The sequence below is a fragment of the Equus przewalskii genome, chromosome 16, assembly GCF_037783145.1.
Source record: "Equus przewalskii isolate Varuska chromosome 16, EquPr2, whole genome shotgun sequence".
Lineage (NCBI taxonomy): Eukaryota > Metazoa > Chordata > Mammalia > Perissodactyla > Equidae > Equus > Equus przewalskii.
Genome location: NC_091846.1, coordinates 8,297,660 through 8,314,440, shown reverse-complemented (window position 1 = coordinate 8,314,440; position 16,781 = coordinate 8,297,660). Strand labels below are relative to the sequence as shown.

General features: G+C 45.3%; 1 protein-coding gene across 10 annotated transcripts in view; it reads right to left on the bottom strand.

Annotated features, from left to right (window-relative positions):
* Nucleotides 1-5,478, bottom strand: part of MTUS2 (microtubule associated scaffold protein 2) — a 559,616-nt gene extending 554,138 nt beyond the window's left edge. For 3 of the 10 annotated variants that reach the window (XM_070577876.1, XM_070577877.1, XM_070577875.1), the window contains exon 1: nucleotides 5,158-5,391. The gene's annotated coding sequence lies outside the window, so the exon portion shown is untranslated. Of the gene's footprint in view, nucleotides 1-4,843; nucleotides 5,125-5,157 lie in introns of those variants that run through there. The other 7 variants (XM_070577873.1, XM_070577883.1, XM_070577881.1 and 4 more) reach the window with 6 other exon arrangements.
* Between the last annotated feature and the right edge of the window lie 11,303 nt (nucleotides 5,479-16,781).

The following is a 16,781-nucleotide window of genomic DNA, read 5'->3' as shown; positions in this document are numbered from 1 at the left end:
CTAGGTTCTTGATATTTTGACATTCCCCAAGAAAGAGTAATATGGTTCCCACTGTCAACATCCTTCATTCATCACAGTTCCATTTGCTCCAAGGGGACTGCAGGGAATCCAAGCTGAAATGGAACTTTCCTGCTGGCCCCTTTCCTACAACAAGGCAATGGGAACCATCAATGAAGACACACAACCTCCCTCCCTACTCCTAGTTTATGTAATGCTCTAGAATGGATTCCAGATGCCCTGAGAAGCCCTCAGTCATCCCTGGTCTGAAGTCACGACACCATCTAAGGCACCAAGAGCAACAGCACCATTTACTGACACAGCTTCAGGACACCAGAAAGGAGGGTCCAAGGGTAGGCCCAAGAAACCACCACAACAGAATTACTGGCTGGAGTGGGGGGGAGGGGGGTGCTGTTTTAGGGAAGCACTGGCCATCAGCACAAGAATCCCCCACAATTGCCTGCCGCACTAGCCATCCCCTGCTCCTCATAAGTACCAGCCGAGCTCTAGCTAAGGGCTCTGCACTGGCTGTTCCCCAATGAGCAGGATATCCAGATATCCATCTCAACATCTCTCTCAGGGGGGTGCTCCCCGACCAGGCTACTTGACAGAGCAATTCCCCACCCCACACTCCTCCCCCTTCTCTGATTCACTTTTCTCCATAGTACTATCCCTACCTGATATATCAAACGTTCTACTGAAGCTTATCCACTGCATTGTAAGTTCCTCAGGGGCACCATTTCAGTCTGTTTTGTTCACTGGTCTATAACAGCTAATACCTAGAACAGTGCCTGGCATTCAGAAGTATTTGTGGGAGCCAGCCCTAATGGCCTAGTGGTTAAAGTTCCACAGGCTCCACTTCAGTGGCCCAGGTTCGGTTCCCAGGCACAGAATCACATCACTCATCTGTGGGTAGCCATGCTGTGGTGGTGGCTCACATAGAAGAACCAGAAGGACTTACAACTAGAATATACAAGTATGTACTGGGGCTTTGGGGAGGGAAAAATAAAAAGAGAGAGGATGATTGGCAACAGATGTTAGCTCAAGACAAATCTTTCCCAAGGAAAAAAAAAAAACAGAAAATATCAGAGTGCTAAAAAAAAACAAAATTCTTCAAAAAAAGTATCTGTGAGATGTTGTTAAAGAAAAGCAAAGCTGGACACTAGTTAAAGGTAGTAAAGACAGCTTTTATTCAGTCTATACTGCAATAGGGGGAAGAGACTTCAGTACAGAACTGAGCTCAACTCCAATCCTTGCAGAGGTGACTGGGCATTTTAAAGGAAGAATGAGGAAATAAGGAGGGGAACAAGCAAAGCCAAGGAAATGGAAAACTACAGAAAGCAGGTAGGGTGGTTGTTCAATGTCAATGCAATTAGGCCACCTGTGTCTGCTAAGTGGCACTTGTCAAAGTCAGGCTCCCACCCTCCCACAGAGTCTGGGTGACAGAGGCCTCATCCTTCCTAAGGATTACATTTCAAAGGAACGGCTTTCACATCCTTGAAAAGACACTCCTGGGTTGTAGGAGATGCAAAGACATCTCAAAGGAGCAGAAAAAGGATTCTACGTTTTTCTAATAAATGCTTAATACAAGGGAAGTCAGGGGCCTATCATCAGGTGTCCGCTGGAACAAAGGGTAAATTCTTTTGAAAAGCCTTGAGCTTTTCCAAACAGGAACTCAGGGTGGGCTGGGTCATCCCAGAGACCTGGCCTTAGGCTGCTGGAAGCCATGTTAAGAGTTTTTTCAAGTCTCTTAGCATGTGTGTGGAGAGGCGGGTGATGGACAAAATTGTGCTGAAAGCTGCAGTCCTTACAGGCCAAGGTTGAGGCCTAGTCAAGAAGTGGGCTCAGAGGAGCCTGACCAAAGCTGGCAAAGAAGAGAGTCTCTGTGGACGGGTGGGCGGACGGGGATAAGGATTGGTGGGACAGGGGTCAAGATGGTAAGACCTGAAGACATCCAAATTGAGATATGAAGTAGAAACCACGTCACAGAAAAAGGGAAAATCCTCCACTCTTTCAACAATTCCCTCTCAAACACTCCTGGTGTGGCCATAATTAGGTTCCCAATTACTCATAAAATCTGTGAAAGGGAACAAGTCACTAGCTCACCTTAGTCCTTCCCAACCTGCATTTGTTTCCTGCGGGATATTTTCCGGGCCTGAGTTTGCTCACTGTTTAAACTTCAAATTAGAGACAGATCCTAAGGAGTTTACAGAAAGATCTCCTATGGAGCTCTTGCTATCTGTTTCGATTAACATTTTATTAATGAAGCATATTTTGGCAGTTGGTTTTTTCTTCCTTTCCCCTTGGCAGCTGCCTCTGAGATGCAGAAGAGCTTTAACCCACTTTCCTCCCTTCCCCACCCCCATCTCAGTTCTTCTCCGCCTCCAGCTCATACTCAGATCCAAAAGAGTCCCGTTCGTGCACCATCACAAGGCGAAGAGTTGGTTCTCTAGGTAACCACCTGATTTCCACGCAGGCCCACAGAGCCCCAGGTTAGAGCAATTTGCGCTTTCTCAGCAGGTCAACTACAATATTGGCCAGATTTCTTTTTTTGTCTCTTCAGGAGACTACAGACATTAAAATAAAAAGCATCTTTATAAGTGACCATTTGAACATAATTCCAAGGCAGGGCAGATTGGGGGTTTGTGGAGCCTTACATTTCTATAACGGGAAGTGGGAAAGGTAAGGAGAGTGTCCTCCTTATTTTAAAAAAGTCCAAAATTACAAATACAAACGTAGGTATGACCATGTGAACACTTTGCTTGTAGCCTTCCCAGGGGTTTGGAAGAAGCCTGAGTGAGGGGCCCTGAAGCTTAAGACTCATTAGCTTCCCTGTCAATCTGCCTCTGCTGGGAGATATAAAAGACTAGAGCGGTTTATACCACAGCATAAAATCTCTAGAAAACCGCTAAGCTAACAGTCTTATATTACATCCATCCTCTAGATGCTATTCTTATCTCTCTTTCACAAACCTCCATCGCTGCTGTTCCCTCTAATTTGGCAGCAGCAATTCATTATAAAAGTGCACGTGCTGGGCTGGGGTTGTGCATCCTTCCCCTGTTTGGGCTTTAACAATCCAGTACTGTGTCAATTACGTAACAGCCAAAACAGGGAGTTTAATGGAGTACAAAAAGCATAGTTGTAGTTCTTACATAAGCCTTCATAAACCATCCATAAGATCTGCTCCCACATTTGGGTATTTGGAATTACATAAGGTAGACAAAAAACCATTCAGCAGCCAAGTTTATTTCCACGCCTAAAAACAATAAAAGCTTTTTGCAAGTAATTTACTTGTCTATATTAACATAACACATTTTTAATTTGATAGTAAAAGTAATCTTTAATAAGACGATTATCTTTTCATGTAAACATAAAGGAATATCCCCACACTACTACTCAACTTCATTGTTGCCTCTGCACAAAGATATGTCCCACTTAGGACTCCCCTACGTATTCCACACGGAATTATGGGTCCCTGATAAACATCAATTTTTCCTCGCAGGCTTAAAAAAAATCAAAGAAGATATTTACGCAAAACACAAAAGTATACATGCTGTAATTCTTCAATATGTCTCTTTCCCAATGCCATTGTTCTCTCCCCATATTTCTACTCATTTTTTACTTACCTTAGCCCACTGCAGCCACCCCTTGGGCTACAAAGTGACAACTTAAAAGAAATAATGCTATCCAATGAGTCCCACCCCTGGCTGCACATTAGAATCACCAAAGGACCTTTTAACATTACAAACGCCACAGCATCACCCAAAACCAATTAGAATGGAATATTGGGGAGGGACAAGTGGGGGTGCCTAGACATCAGTGTATCCGATGCTTTCTACTTTTGTCTTGCTCTTGCCTGAAAAAAATAACCACAAATATGAGTAGAGGTTTTATGGGGGGAAGAGGGGAGCGGCGGGGGAGGGAATCTTTAATAACTGGCAACTCATAATTACAAAGTTTCCATCAGATATAAAAATAAAATTCTAGTTTGAAAGCCATAAAGGATATCTGTGGGATCTTTTTTATTACTATCAATGAGTAGTCAAAGAATTTTCACCAAGTTTCTTAATAGCCTTTACAAAACGTATTTTATTTTTAATGTTTTGCAATTCTACCTAATGAGTTCAAAGAAATGGCCCCAGTATATCTTAAAGCATATCTCAAGCTAAGACCATGCTTATCTTCCAGTGAAGTTTTGGTTTAAAGCAGAAATAATGGTTCTGACTTATCTTCAACCTCTCTTCTTAGGTGCTCTGGTAATCACTTTATAACTTTACCAACGAGCAAATATTTTTTTAAAGCACTTATATAACAGAGAGTACAGGCGCCTTTGGTATCCTGCCAAGAGTACTTCTTTCCGTGTTTGTATTTAAAATAGAATGGTAGTAACATCACTTGTGTGCCTGAAATTCCTTCTGTGCACAGGCTCAGAATGAAAAAAATGGATGTAGCAACCCGCTTCATTGCTTTACCATTATAAAGCTCAAAGGAAATAACACATTCATACTAAATTAAGACGAAGACAGAGAACAAATCACCCAAAGCTGGGGGTGGTGGGGAGGGACTCGGTTTAACTAACCTACCATCCCTTCTAAAACAGAGGATGTTTAACCTGGCAGCACGCGAGGGTGCCAAACGAGCCGCAGCACCTCAGCCGAAGCAGGTGATGTAGGCAGCAGAGAACGAGCGCTGCGCTGACAGAAAAGCCAAATAAATACTGCGCTGCCCTGAGCCCCGGCGGCAGTCACTCCCTAACTCCGTGCACCTGTCTTCCAGCGGGTTCCACAAGGCAGGCAGCAGAGCCCAGCCCGACCCTGTCGGACTGTGCAGAAGAGGATTCGCTCACCGAGGTGGGAGAGAGCCAAGAAAGATGTCCAAGCCACCACTGCCCTCAAAGAGACTCCCATCCTGGACCAGGTTCCCACACGCTTCCTCTTCCTCCTCCTCCAGCTCGAGTTTTCTATTTACTGACCGATCTGGACTCTGCTGACCGGCCAAGGATGTCCGCAAAAGGGGACCCGACAAACTTGCCAAGAGACGCCAGCAGAGGTGGCGCAGGTGGAGGAGCGGGGACGCCCGGGCACCTGCCGCCGGCCCCCAGCCCTGCCCGCGGCCCGCCCGCCCGCCCGCGCCGGGAGCGCCCCGCGCCCCCGAACTCACCTCGCGCCGCCCCGCCCAGGCCGCCGCCCCCGCGCGGAGCAGCCGGGGCACGCGCACGGGGACCGCGACAGCTCGCCGAGGCGCCGCCTGGCTCGGCCGCTGCAGCGGCCGCTCCTCCCGCCGCCTCGCCCGGACAAAGGGAAGCCGCGGGGCGGGCGGCGGCGAAGCCGGGGTTTCGGAGCGCGCTGCGCAGCCCGCGCGCCGGCTCGCGAGGCGCGGTCCGCGGTGACAGCCGCCGGGCGGCGCGCGGAGGGCGGCAGAGGCGCGCGCCCCGCCTGGCCGCCCCGAGACGCACACGCCGGGACCCGGGCGCCTCCTCTCGGCCCCGCGCCCCGCGGCCGCAGCCCGCCGCCCCGCAGCGCCCTCTGCCGGCCGCGGGGCCACGGTGCGCGCCGGCCGCCTCCAGCTCGGGGTAGGCCTGCGGGCGCAGCGCTGGGGGCGGCCCCGCTGCGCCACCGCGGTCCCCGAGCGGGGTCCCAGCGACCCCAGAGGAGAGAAGGAGTAAGACTGAGGAGGCGGGGGCTACGGGTCAGGGGGCTTCGAGGATGGGATCCGCTGTTTTCCTCCTAGGACAGAAGAGGGAGCAGCTTCGAATTCTGTGCAGCAGGAGGAATTTGGGTTGAGCATTGGGGAGAACTTGGAGGGCGGTCGATTCCTGATGCACAAGGGGCCCAAAGTTGATCTCGGGAAATGTTTGCGGAAAAGGCCGGCGTTTCCTTCTAGAATCAGGTTTATTTCTGTGTTTAATGAACACCATATGTACGTAACACTGTTTGAGAGGTTCTGCACAGCCTTGACCGCTCTTATGAATAAATAATGACTTCTCGAAGGCCCTTCCAGTCCTCCTGAAATGCTCCCGGCTCCTGTAAGCAGTGCGCCTAGAAGGTTTGAAAAGGCGAGCAAGGTCAGAGAGCTGCCCCCTCTGGTTCAGACGGCAATGGAAGGCACATTGACCGTGACAAAAGGGAAACGATGGTGCGCTGTGTAGGTGGCGGTGTTTTTAAGGTAGGGGTGTCTTTTTGCAAACTACCATGTTAAGCAATATTTCATATCACTTAATTTTTTTAAACAAGCTGGGCTACTTGGTGAAGGGAAATCATGAAATAGTACTTTTTCCCCACACCACTGTCTTTTAAAATTGTTCTGTCAGATCTCCCTTCTCTGGAAGAATCTAGGGCAAACTTCATAGCTTTTCCTTTTCACTTTCAGGTGTTAATAAACAGTCTGATGCTCTGGTATTAAAAAGTCCTGTGCAATCCAAATCAAAACTTCAGTTTCGATCCAGATCGATCCCCACACCCCTCCCACCGCCCACCGCCCACCGCCCACCACCTCGCAGCCTGGCCCTCAGAAGCCTGCGTGGGGCGGGGAAGTGCCGTTTTCTTTCTTGTTCTGCATCGTCCCAGCTAGCCCTATGAAGACTGGTTCTCCAGGGTGGCAGGGTGGGAGCCTCCCCTGCACTAGGCCCTGGTCCTAGCTTCCAGGTCAACTTCTCTCCTAGGACTGTCCACCTCACAAAGACCCTCTGCGGGGTCACCAGGCCCTGGTGGGCAGACCCAACAACCTTCCAGCATGTGTGTGCTGACCCATAGCAAACACTTGGCATTTTTGCCCATCAGACTCTAGAAGCGCGAGTCAGTACCACTGCAGTCCACTCCCCCGTTTCTCTGATCACAAGCAGCTCTGACCAGCCTCTCTCCTTGAAACTTCTCATGTGTGATTCATGCAGCCATCGCTGGGTTCATGCATGTCCCCAAACCCCAGGTGATACATGCCAAGCTCTCCAAGCAGTTGGGAAGCACGCCTTTCCTTGCATGAAATGGCTAGGTACTTCCTCCTCTCCCTAACAGCACCCTGTTTAAGATGTGGAGATACGTGTCTCTGTGGTAGGCACGGAGGTGTACCGCTCAAGTCTTGAGAGTAAAACTAACTGACAGCCTCCAGCTGCCACACCTTTGGATCCACCACTGCCCTCCCACCAAGGTCACACATCCCCAGCCCATGGCTAGCATTGTGGGAGCACTCGAGCTGGGCCATTCTGCCTGATGCGAGACCCCTCTAATGGGCAGCCTTTGTTCCAGAACTCCCCATCACACTGCCAAGGCTTTCTCAGGACTGCACTGGAGTCTGAAGCTCTTCCTACCTGGTCTTCCTTCCCTCTCTCCTGTCGCAGTTCTCAGCCCTGCATCACAGGCTGAAGGCTCTCCTCACCTACATGCCAACCTCCTTCTTCCTCCAGCACTACCCTATACGGGCGTTTTCTCAACATCTCTTTTGCATATCTAATCCTTCCTGGCATCTGCCTCCCAGAGGGCCCAAACTGGCACAGTTGCCTATTGTTCTCAGCAGTTATCCCATAACATTCGGTTATGCTTGTATTTAGAAACTGTGAAAAGAAGAATAGAATGCTCTTTTGAGAAAAAGATACGATCAGCCGGTATCATAGTATGGGTTCCCCTCCCCCGCTTCAAGGCAGACCCTGATAGAAGGACTTGGTGCAGAGGGATTATTTCGGCAGGTGATCCCAGGAAGCAGGAGTGGTGAAATTGAAACACTGAGACAGAGAAATCTGAAACTTCAATATAGAAGTGTGTTACCAAGGTTGCTGCTGTACGCAACAGGCACTCAATACCAGCGGGATCTCTGAGAAGCATACGAAAGTCCTCCCAGAATTGTCATTTCAAAAACATGGGGCTGAGCATTTACCATCCGGCTCCTGTTCTCTGTGGATTGGAATTGTCTTTGGGGCTTTAACTCCCACATGCTTCCAGGTGCCCATGGCTTTAGAAAAGACCCTGAGGCAGAAAAACAGAGTGACAGCATCCTTGAGGTGAGACGCTGTCAACTTGAGTCCCAGCACACAAGGTACGTCAGAGCTATGGTTCAAGGTTAGCCAAGGAGACATGGTGCGGGTGTTAAAAGTGTCTGCTATCCAGGTCTCAGGAGTGTCTTCCCATTGCCTTTCCAGACTGAGGAGCATGTAGGTAGGCCAGAGGCATCAGCCATGTGCAATTCCGAATTGCTGAAATGCCAGTGGAAAAGGCAGCGGAAAAAAGGGTAGAGTGGTGTTTGCATGTTATGAATGACGCTTGGTAGGAGGCTGAGGTCTTAGTCTGCTCAGGCTGCTGCAACAAAAATACCATAGATTAGGTCATGTACAGACAACAGACATTTAATTCTCACAGTTCTGGAGGCTGGAAGTCCAAGATCAAGGTGCCAACAGATTCGGTGTCTGGGGAGAGCCAGCTTCCTAGACAGCTGTCGTTTCCTTGTAACCACACAGGATGGAAGGGGTAGGGGAGCCCTCTGGGGTCTCTTTCATAAGGGCACTAATCCTGTTTGTGAGGGCTCTGCCCTGGTGAGCTAATCATCTCCCAAAGCGCCTACCTCCTAATACCATCATATTGGGGGCTAGGTTTCAACACATGAGTTTTGGGGGACACAAATATTCAGACTACAGCAATTGGTTTACCACGCAGCCATATATTATTGGGAGTCAGTGCCTATGGGAAGGGAAGGGAACCAGGGTTGGGCAGAGGAGTAACTGGATTGGGATTCAAGCTCAACAAAGCCTCAGCTAAACCCGTGGGCGCTCTGAAGCACGTGCTGAGTGGTGCGCTGGAGCCCACTTGTACCAGCTCACAAGCACCAACTGGTTGATCTTTAGGAATTTTGTGAGCCAGTTGTCAAATACAGGCATTCTTAAAGATTAATTATATAAACTTAAAATTTTATATATGGTATATTAAAAACAAAATTAATAAGTACTCATCACTTCCATTACTTTGCTACCTGTATATATGCTCTTGAGTTTATTTACCACTAGCGTATCTATATGGTGGCAATACTGTACCATAGTGTACTATTGTGCATCTCTCTCCAACTCCACATTCAGTGATATCACTTTGATAGCTCGAAATCATCCACGGGAAGTGTATTTACACCACAGAAACTGGCAAACACTCCAAATCAAGGTTTTCTCCCCCCGCTCCCCAATGTTAAACATTTCTGATCACACCACTGTATGTATGACATGATCAGAACTGCCCCAGGCTAGGCTGAATGGCCAGATCTTTATGTCCCCACCAACGTCAGTCCCTGCATGTGGACTTTCTGGGGGAGGTGCACTCCTGGATGAGGGGGCCCTCAGCAGGTGAGGCCAATGCTGAAGGAGCCAGCCCAGCCGGCTGCTGACAGTGTTCCCAACAGCTGAGGCGACATGCCTTTCCTTCAAGGGGATGTGGACTGCACATCTCCGTATCCTCCACAGCTGGCATAAAGTCAGTTATAGTATTCTCTCACTAATTTTAAATACTTGCTGTGGGGCTGGTCCCGTAGCCAAGTGGTTAAGTCCCCGGGCTCCGCTGCAGCAGCCCAGGGTTTCGCAGGTTCGGATCCTGGGCGTGGACATGGCACCACTCATCAAGCCATGCTGAGGCAGCATTCCACATGCCACAACTGGAAGGGCCCACAACTAAAAATATACAACTATGTGCCGGAGGGCGTTGGGAGAAAAAGGAAAAATAAAAAAAATAAAATTTTTTTAAATACTTGCTGCTTCCGTAATTACATCGAGTACATAGCCTCGCTGTAAGTACTTCTAGTTCTTCTGTGTGAGCCACCGCCACAGCGTGGCAACTGACAGACGGGTGGCATGGTTCCACAACCAGGAACCAAACCCAGGCTGCCAAAGCGGTGAGTGTAAACTTTAATCACTAGGCCATTAGGGCTGGCTGTAGATGTGTCTTTTTTTAGTTAATCTTTTTTTCTTAATTCATTCTGCCTGAGATTTGTCTTTTTTTTTTGTCTTTTTGAAGACCCATCTTTTGACTTTTTTTACTTTACTGTATTTTATTTACAATTTTACTATTTCTGCTCTGATTATTATTATTTCTTCTCTTTTGTGTTTTTTGGGTTTATTCCTTTGTTCTTTTTTCTAACTTCTCAAGTTGAAAACTTAGCTCTTTAATTTTCAGTTTGTCTTTTTTTCAAATAAATTTCCCACACATTTTTAGATGTGGTGCTTTCAATATCACTAAATGATAACTTCTTAATTTCTGTTATGAAAATTGCTTTTTTGACCCATGAGTTATTTAGAAGTATCTTTTTAATTTCTAAATATATGAGGCTTTTCTAGATATCATTTTGCTATTCATTTCTAATTTGCTTGCATTGTGGCCAGAAAACATGGTCTGTTTGATACAGACTCTTTGAAATTGATATGGACTTGCTTTGTGGCCTATTCATAAATACACCATGTTCTTGAGAAGAATGTGTATCTTCTAATCTTAGGTGCAGGGTTCTATATGTGTTCATTAGGTCAAGCTTTTTAATTTTTTCGTCCAAATATTCCATGTCTTTTCTAATATTTTGTCTCCATGAGCTTTCAATTATGGAGAAGGGAGTATTAAAATCTCCCACTATGATGCTGAATTTGTCCATTTCGCTTTGCAAATTGTTGGCTGCTGCTTTATATATGACTGAAGCTATGTTATTAGGGGCAAACAAAGTTTGAAATGTTCTATGTTCCTGGTAAATTATATATTTTATCATTATATAATGACTCTTTCTCACTAATACTTTTACCTTAAAATATATTTTCTTCTGATATAGATGTTGCTACAGAAGCTTCCTTTTGGTTAATAACAGCCATGTATCTTTTTCTGTCTTTTAACCTTTCTATGTTATCTTGGGTGTGTTCCCTGTAAATTTGCAATATTTGGTTATTTTTATTCAATCTGACAACATCTATCTTTTCATTTGTAAATCACCTCATTTAATTACTTAAATAATTATTGTGTAATTATATCAATGATTTATATAATTGAACCTACTTCTACTAAATAATTGTGTGCTTTCTATTGGAGCTGCTTTTTCTGGAACTTCTTTTCTTCTTTTCTGCCTCCCTTAGATTGCGGGAAAATTTCCATTGTTTTATATTTCCTGTTATAGAAGTTATACACTCTATTTTTTTCTTCAAGTAGTTGTAATATACATGGGTAACTGAAAATTCTAAGTTTTCATATCTGTGTGCTTCTCCTGAACAACAAAGGACTTTTGAGCACTTAAACTCCAATTATTCTCTGCCCATCTTACATGATATCATGCAATATCTTAGTGGTTCTTTTACTCTGCAAATGAGACAGCGTTACTGTTATTTTATAGTCACTGTTCACCATTCCTTCTTGAATCTCAGATCTTCCTTCTGGGATCAATTTCCTTCTTTCTGGAGTACATCATCAGAAATTCTTTATTGGTGATAAAAACTCTCCAGCTTAGTTTCCTAAAGATGTCTTTATTTCATCTCCGTCTTTGCACAATAGTTAGCCCTGTCTACAATTCTAGGTTAACAGTTACTTTCTCTTCAGGCTTCCATTGCTGCTACTGTGAAGTCAGCTCCCAGCCTAACTGTTACTCGTTTCAGAGTGATCTCTCTCTTCTCTGTCTGCTTTTAAGATCTTCCCATTGTCTTTGTTGTTTTGTAGTTTGCTTCTTTAGGTCTTGGTGTGGGTTTCATTTTATTCCTCTTGTTTGTGAGGTATTGTGCTTCCTGCATCTAAGAATTCTCATCTTTTACCAAATTTGGAAAATTCTCTAATACTACCTTCTAATATTGATTTTCCCCATTCTATCCTTCTGGAATTCCAGTGAAATGCATGTGATTCTTTCTTATTCTATCCTATGTCTCTCTTAGTCTGTTTTCCTTATTTTCCTTTTTTTGTTTTTCTCTTCTGTCTCTCCATCCTGTACAATTCCTTCACATCTCTATTCTAGCTCACTAATTTCTCAGCAATAGTGTCTAACAATTAATTCACCCATTCATTAAACCTTTCTTGATGTTCTCTTTAGTTCTTTTTCACTTCTTAATGTTCCTGTTTTCATTTCTTCAAATTCTAGTCAGTTCTTCTTCAAATGTGTGTGTTCATTTTATAGTCTCTTATTCCTTTCTCTTATTTTCAATTCTCTGTTTAATTTCAGTAAATCTGCTAGGAATACTTTTAAAATTTTTGCATTTGATTATTTCAATACCTGAAGTCCTTAAGGGTCTAAGAATATTATTTGCTTTTTCTGCTCACTCTCTCTCATTGTGGGCCGTTTCCGCCTATGTTCGGTAATTTTTTGTTTAGAATCACATTTGGTTTCCTTCTGGCCTCCTTTCACTGATGAGTGAGTCTTTTTATAATGATGTAGCCCTTAGAGGTTTCATGCAGAGGTCTTATTTCCAACATCTCCCCCTGTGTAAACCAAGACCTCATCGGCCACACCAAAGCAGTCAAAACCCTCGTTTATAGGCAGCCTACTTACTGAGTGCTTTCTTACCATTCTGGCTTCAGTCTTTTTCTTTTAGTCCCTAGCGAATCGCTCTTACTGTCTCATGAGCTTAGCTATGCATTAAATTCATGTTATGATGATCTGAGTTCTCCTAAACGCAGGACATGAGAGTCTTGTGTGCAGGTAGTTTATCTGGGAAGTGATTCCAAGGGACAGTAGAAAAAGGGACCAAGGAAGGAGGAAACACCAACATTAAAACTCATTATTAAAAAAAAACAACAGGGGCCAGCCCGGTGGCACAGCAGTTAAGTTCGCACATTCTGCTTCGGTGCCCCCAGGTTCGCCAGTTCAGATCCTGGGTGCAGATATGGCACCACTTGGCCAGCCATGCTGTGGTAGGCATCCCACATATAAAGCAGAGGAAGATGGGCACAGATGTTAGCTCAGGGCCAGTCTTCCTCAGCAAAAAGAGGAGGATTTGTGGCAGATGTTAGCTCAGGGCTAATCTTCCTCAAAGAAAAAGAAAAAAACAAAAAACAGGCTCATAGATACAGAGAACAGATTGGTGGTTGCCAGAGGCAGGGGGTGTTGGGTGGGCAAAATGGGCAAAGGAGATCAAAAGATACAAGCCTCCAGTTACAAAATAAATGTCATGGATGTAATGTACATCATGGTGACCATCATTGATAATATTGTATTGCATGTTTGAAAGTTGCTAAGAGAGTAGATCTTTTTTTTTCTTCTTTTAAAGATTGGCACCTGAGCTAACAACTGTTGCCAATCCTCTCTTTTTTCTTCTTCTTCTCCCCAACCCGCCCCCAGTACATAGTTGTATATTCTAGTTGCAAGTGCCCCTGGTTGTGGCATGTGGGATGCCACCTCAGCATGGCCTGATGAGCAGTACCATGTCCATGCCCAGGATCCAAACTGGCGAAACCCTGGGCCACCAAAGTGGAGCATACGAACTTAACCGCTTAGCCACGGGGCCAGCCCCCGAGAGTAGATCTTAAAAGATCTCATCACAGGAAAACTTTTGTAACTGTGTACAGTAACAGATGTTAACTAGGCATTGTGATAATCATTTCACAATATATACAAATATTGAATTAAAAAATTCATTATAGGGACCAGCCCAGTGGTGCAGTGGTTAAGTTTGCACATTCCACTTTGGCAGCCTGCGGTTCGCTGGTTTGGATCCCAGGTGCAGACATGGCACCACTTGGCAAGCCATGCTGTGCTAAGCGTCCCACATATAAAGCAGAGGAAGACAGGCACAGATGTGAGCTCAGGACCAGTCTTCCTCAGCAAAAACAGGAGGATTGGCAGCAGATGTTAGCTTGGGGCTAATCTTCCTCAAATTTAAAAAAAAAAAAAAATTCATTATAGAGTTAGCCACTGCTCCAGAGGACTTATGCCCAGTCTTTCTGGGTTCTTAAAAAATGCATGCCAGATATGTCTCAAGGCACCACTCATATTTCTTATGCTTTCCATTAAGTTGAATCCTGCACAGCTTTCCCTTCATGGTGGTGGCCAGCAGTAAACTCTATGAAGACAATACAAGTAGGTTAGTGGAACAAGCCTCAGGTTTTTCCTAGAAGTTCACGGATAACCAACATCTTCCTCCGCTACTTCCCATTTCAGATTTTCTTTACCTCTGCTGGGACTTTAGCTAGGCTAGGTAGCCCACGAGATGGGGTCACACTTACCTTCCTCCCTGAGGGGCCTGACCCTTAGTTGCCTTGCCTTCATTGAGCTGTGACTGGTACAGTTGCCCATTCGTTGCTATTGCTGGGCGTGAAAGCACCAAAAGATGCCCCGTGAATCCCTGCATTCCAAGCATGCTCCTTTTTGTCCCCATTTTGCAGCAACAATTCTAGCTCCTCGTGATGACCAGGGTCAATATCTCCTGCCACAATAATAACTCCTTCTCTTGCCTGCTGGTCTATTGCCATGGGAAGCTTCAGGTGACCATATGGTAGCTGTAGCCTCAAGTTCAGTGGAACCATTAGAGTGAATCAGGGCCTCTAATTCAGCAATGTTCGAGGATTCACAGGAAGCACAAATTATGAGTGGGTCTCTGGGAGTGTTGATAAGAGGGTCTTATCTCCACATGGTTCCTGGACCAATATATTCTGGCTGTTGATCACACAGCATGACCCATAAACCAATGGTTTAGCACACATACTACTGTGAAAAACTACACAATAAATGTACATATGTATGTGTGTGTGTGTGTGTGTGTGTAAGCCATTTTTCTGTTCATGCTGAGCTGAGAGCTGACTTTGGATACCAGCCTGGGGGCAATGGAGGTATGGTGTGAATGGATCTTGATGAGCACAGCTAATTTTGTAAGGCGTTTGCCTTAGGTGAGGTTTTTACAGGCAATCAAGCAAGCATAGACTTCTATCTTCTAGCAAGAGGGAGGGGGCTGCTTCTACCAGTCCAGATGGATCAGGGAAATCTGGAGGTTCAAAAAACTTAATCTTGTCAACCCAAGAATCTCTTTCCCAGATCTCAGGACGCTACTTGTTTCATATCAGGGCCCTGACTTTGACATGGGAGACCAGCTGAGGCTGTGTCTTCAGTCTCCTATGTAGCTCTGCCACGATCCTTCTAATTATTTTTGCCCCAAACTGTTAAGCACTAAACTTAGTACGTTTCTCATGATTTTACACTGCATGTGAGAATATTAAGTAATTTTGATGCTACTGTGTGCCAGGATTATCATTCTCAGTTTCTACCAGCAATGGAGTCCTTATTGCTGTCTGACTGAAAAGCGATCCAGCCAAAATCTCATCCTGAGGATTGACTCACTTCTAGAACTTTCTTAGCATGGAGCCTCTGAAAGCAGAGCTGGGGGGAAAAAAAGACTTGCATCCAGGTAGCTTATGGGGCAAGTGATCCAAAGAAGCAGTTGTAAAGAGGGGAGTTGTAGAAGATGAAAGGAAAGAAAACTGCCTCCTTCCCAGGCCGGTGACCTAAGGCTTGCTAGGCTTGTCTGAAGCTTGAGTGGGATGTGTGGACATTCCCCCATCAGTGACAGGGAGCCATACCTCCCCATTCTGAACACACCACCCAGATCCTAGGCAACTGGACCACACAAAGCTTAAGGGCATGTTTCCCATAAGTCCTGGTCCCCATACAAGGGGTTCTGGTCCTCCCAGCTGCTCCTCATGCCTCTGCCACTGCTCTGCGACCATCAACCTGGCTCCAAGGAGAATGGAAAACCTTTCACCCAGAGCAGGAAAAGCAGAGCTGGAAGACTGGAGGCCCAAAGGCAGAATTCTCAGTCTTCTGACAGTGTCACTGGAAACTGGCCTTAACTGTCATCTTTCTCTCCCTTAGCACAGTTCATTGAACGTTGGCTAGTTATTAAATATTATCAGCACTACCTCCTTCCAGTGTAGATCACATAGCTGGTTACTGTTCCTGAAATCCGTCTATGACTTACCCTTGCCTCTAATGTCCAAGAGTTTAAAGAGTTTTTTTCTTCTGAAATTTGATTGCAGCTTAGAGCACTGTAGTTAATATCTTAGAAGACCCTGGCACAAAGTAGCTTGACTGGGTTTTGCCTCAACTATGCACACTCTCTTTGTGTTTGCCCTAAAGGCCAATTTTTCCTCCAATTTGAGACTGCTTAAATCATACAAATGGTACAAAAATCATAATTTCTGTCCCTAGACCTAAGGTAAATTCCCCCAGGCAATTATATTTCGCATGGCTGAAACATGAGTAGAATAAAAATGGCTACAATCCTCTTGATGCTGTTTGAATTCCTAATGCATTATGAGTCTCTTAAGAACATGACATTAATTTAGGGCTGTTAACTAAAATACTGTATATCAAAAGACATATTCTTTGCTTGTTTATGTACTTATGGTGGAATAAACTTCAGTTATTATGGCAAAGCCTATGAAAAATGTATACATAGGTTTTAACACAATCTGTAGCATTCAAAGATCCTTCTCAGGAAATGTGATATATTCAAACCAGTGTGCCTTACATCCCAGATTCCGTAATTGTTATTTTATGCTATAGTATCTAAAAACCTAATCACAGGAGACCTTGCAAGGGGCTTTTTTAGGAGAATGAGAATCCCCTAGCATTTCACCTAAGAGCTCAGAAATGCGTTTATCTGGAGAGCAGTGAATATTGACAAAAAATTCAAAAATGATTATAAAATTTGCACAACACTGGTACACAAATCACTTACACCCCTTCTTGTAGGATCTTGACCAGTTTTGTCAGGAAGGGCCTTTTCTCCTTTTCCTAGGCATCCATTTCTCGATGGGTGGTTCCTGGGCACCTCCTTTTGCCCCAGCACAGTGTGAGGCGCACGCAGACGTGGTCCC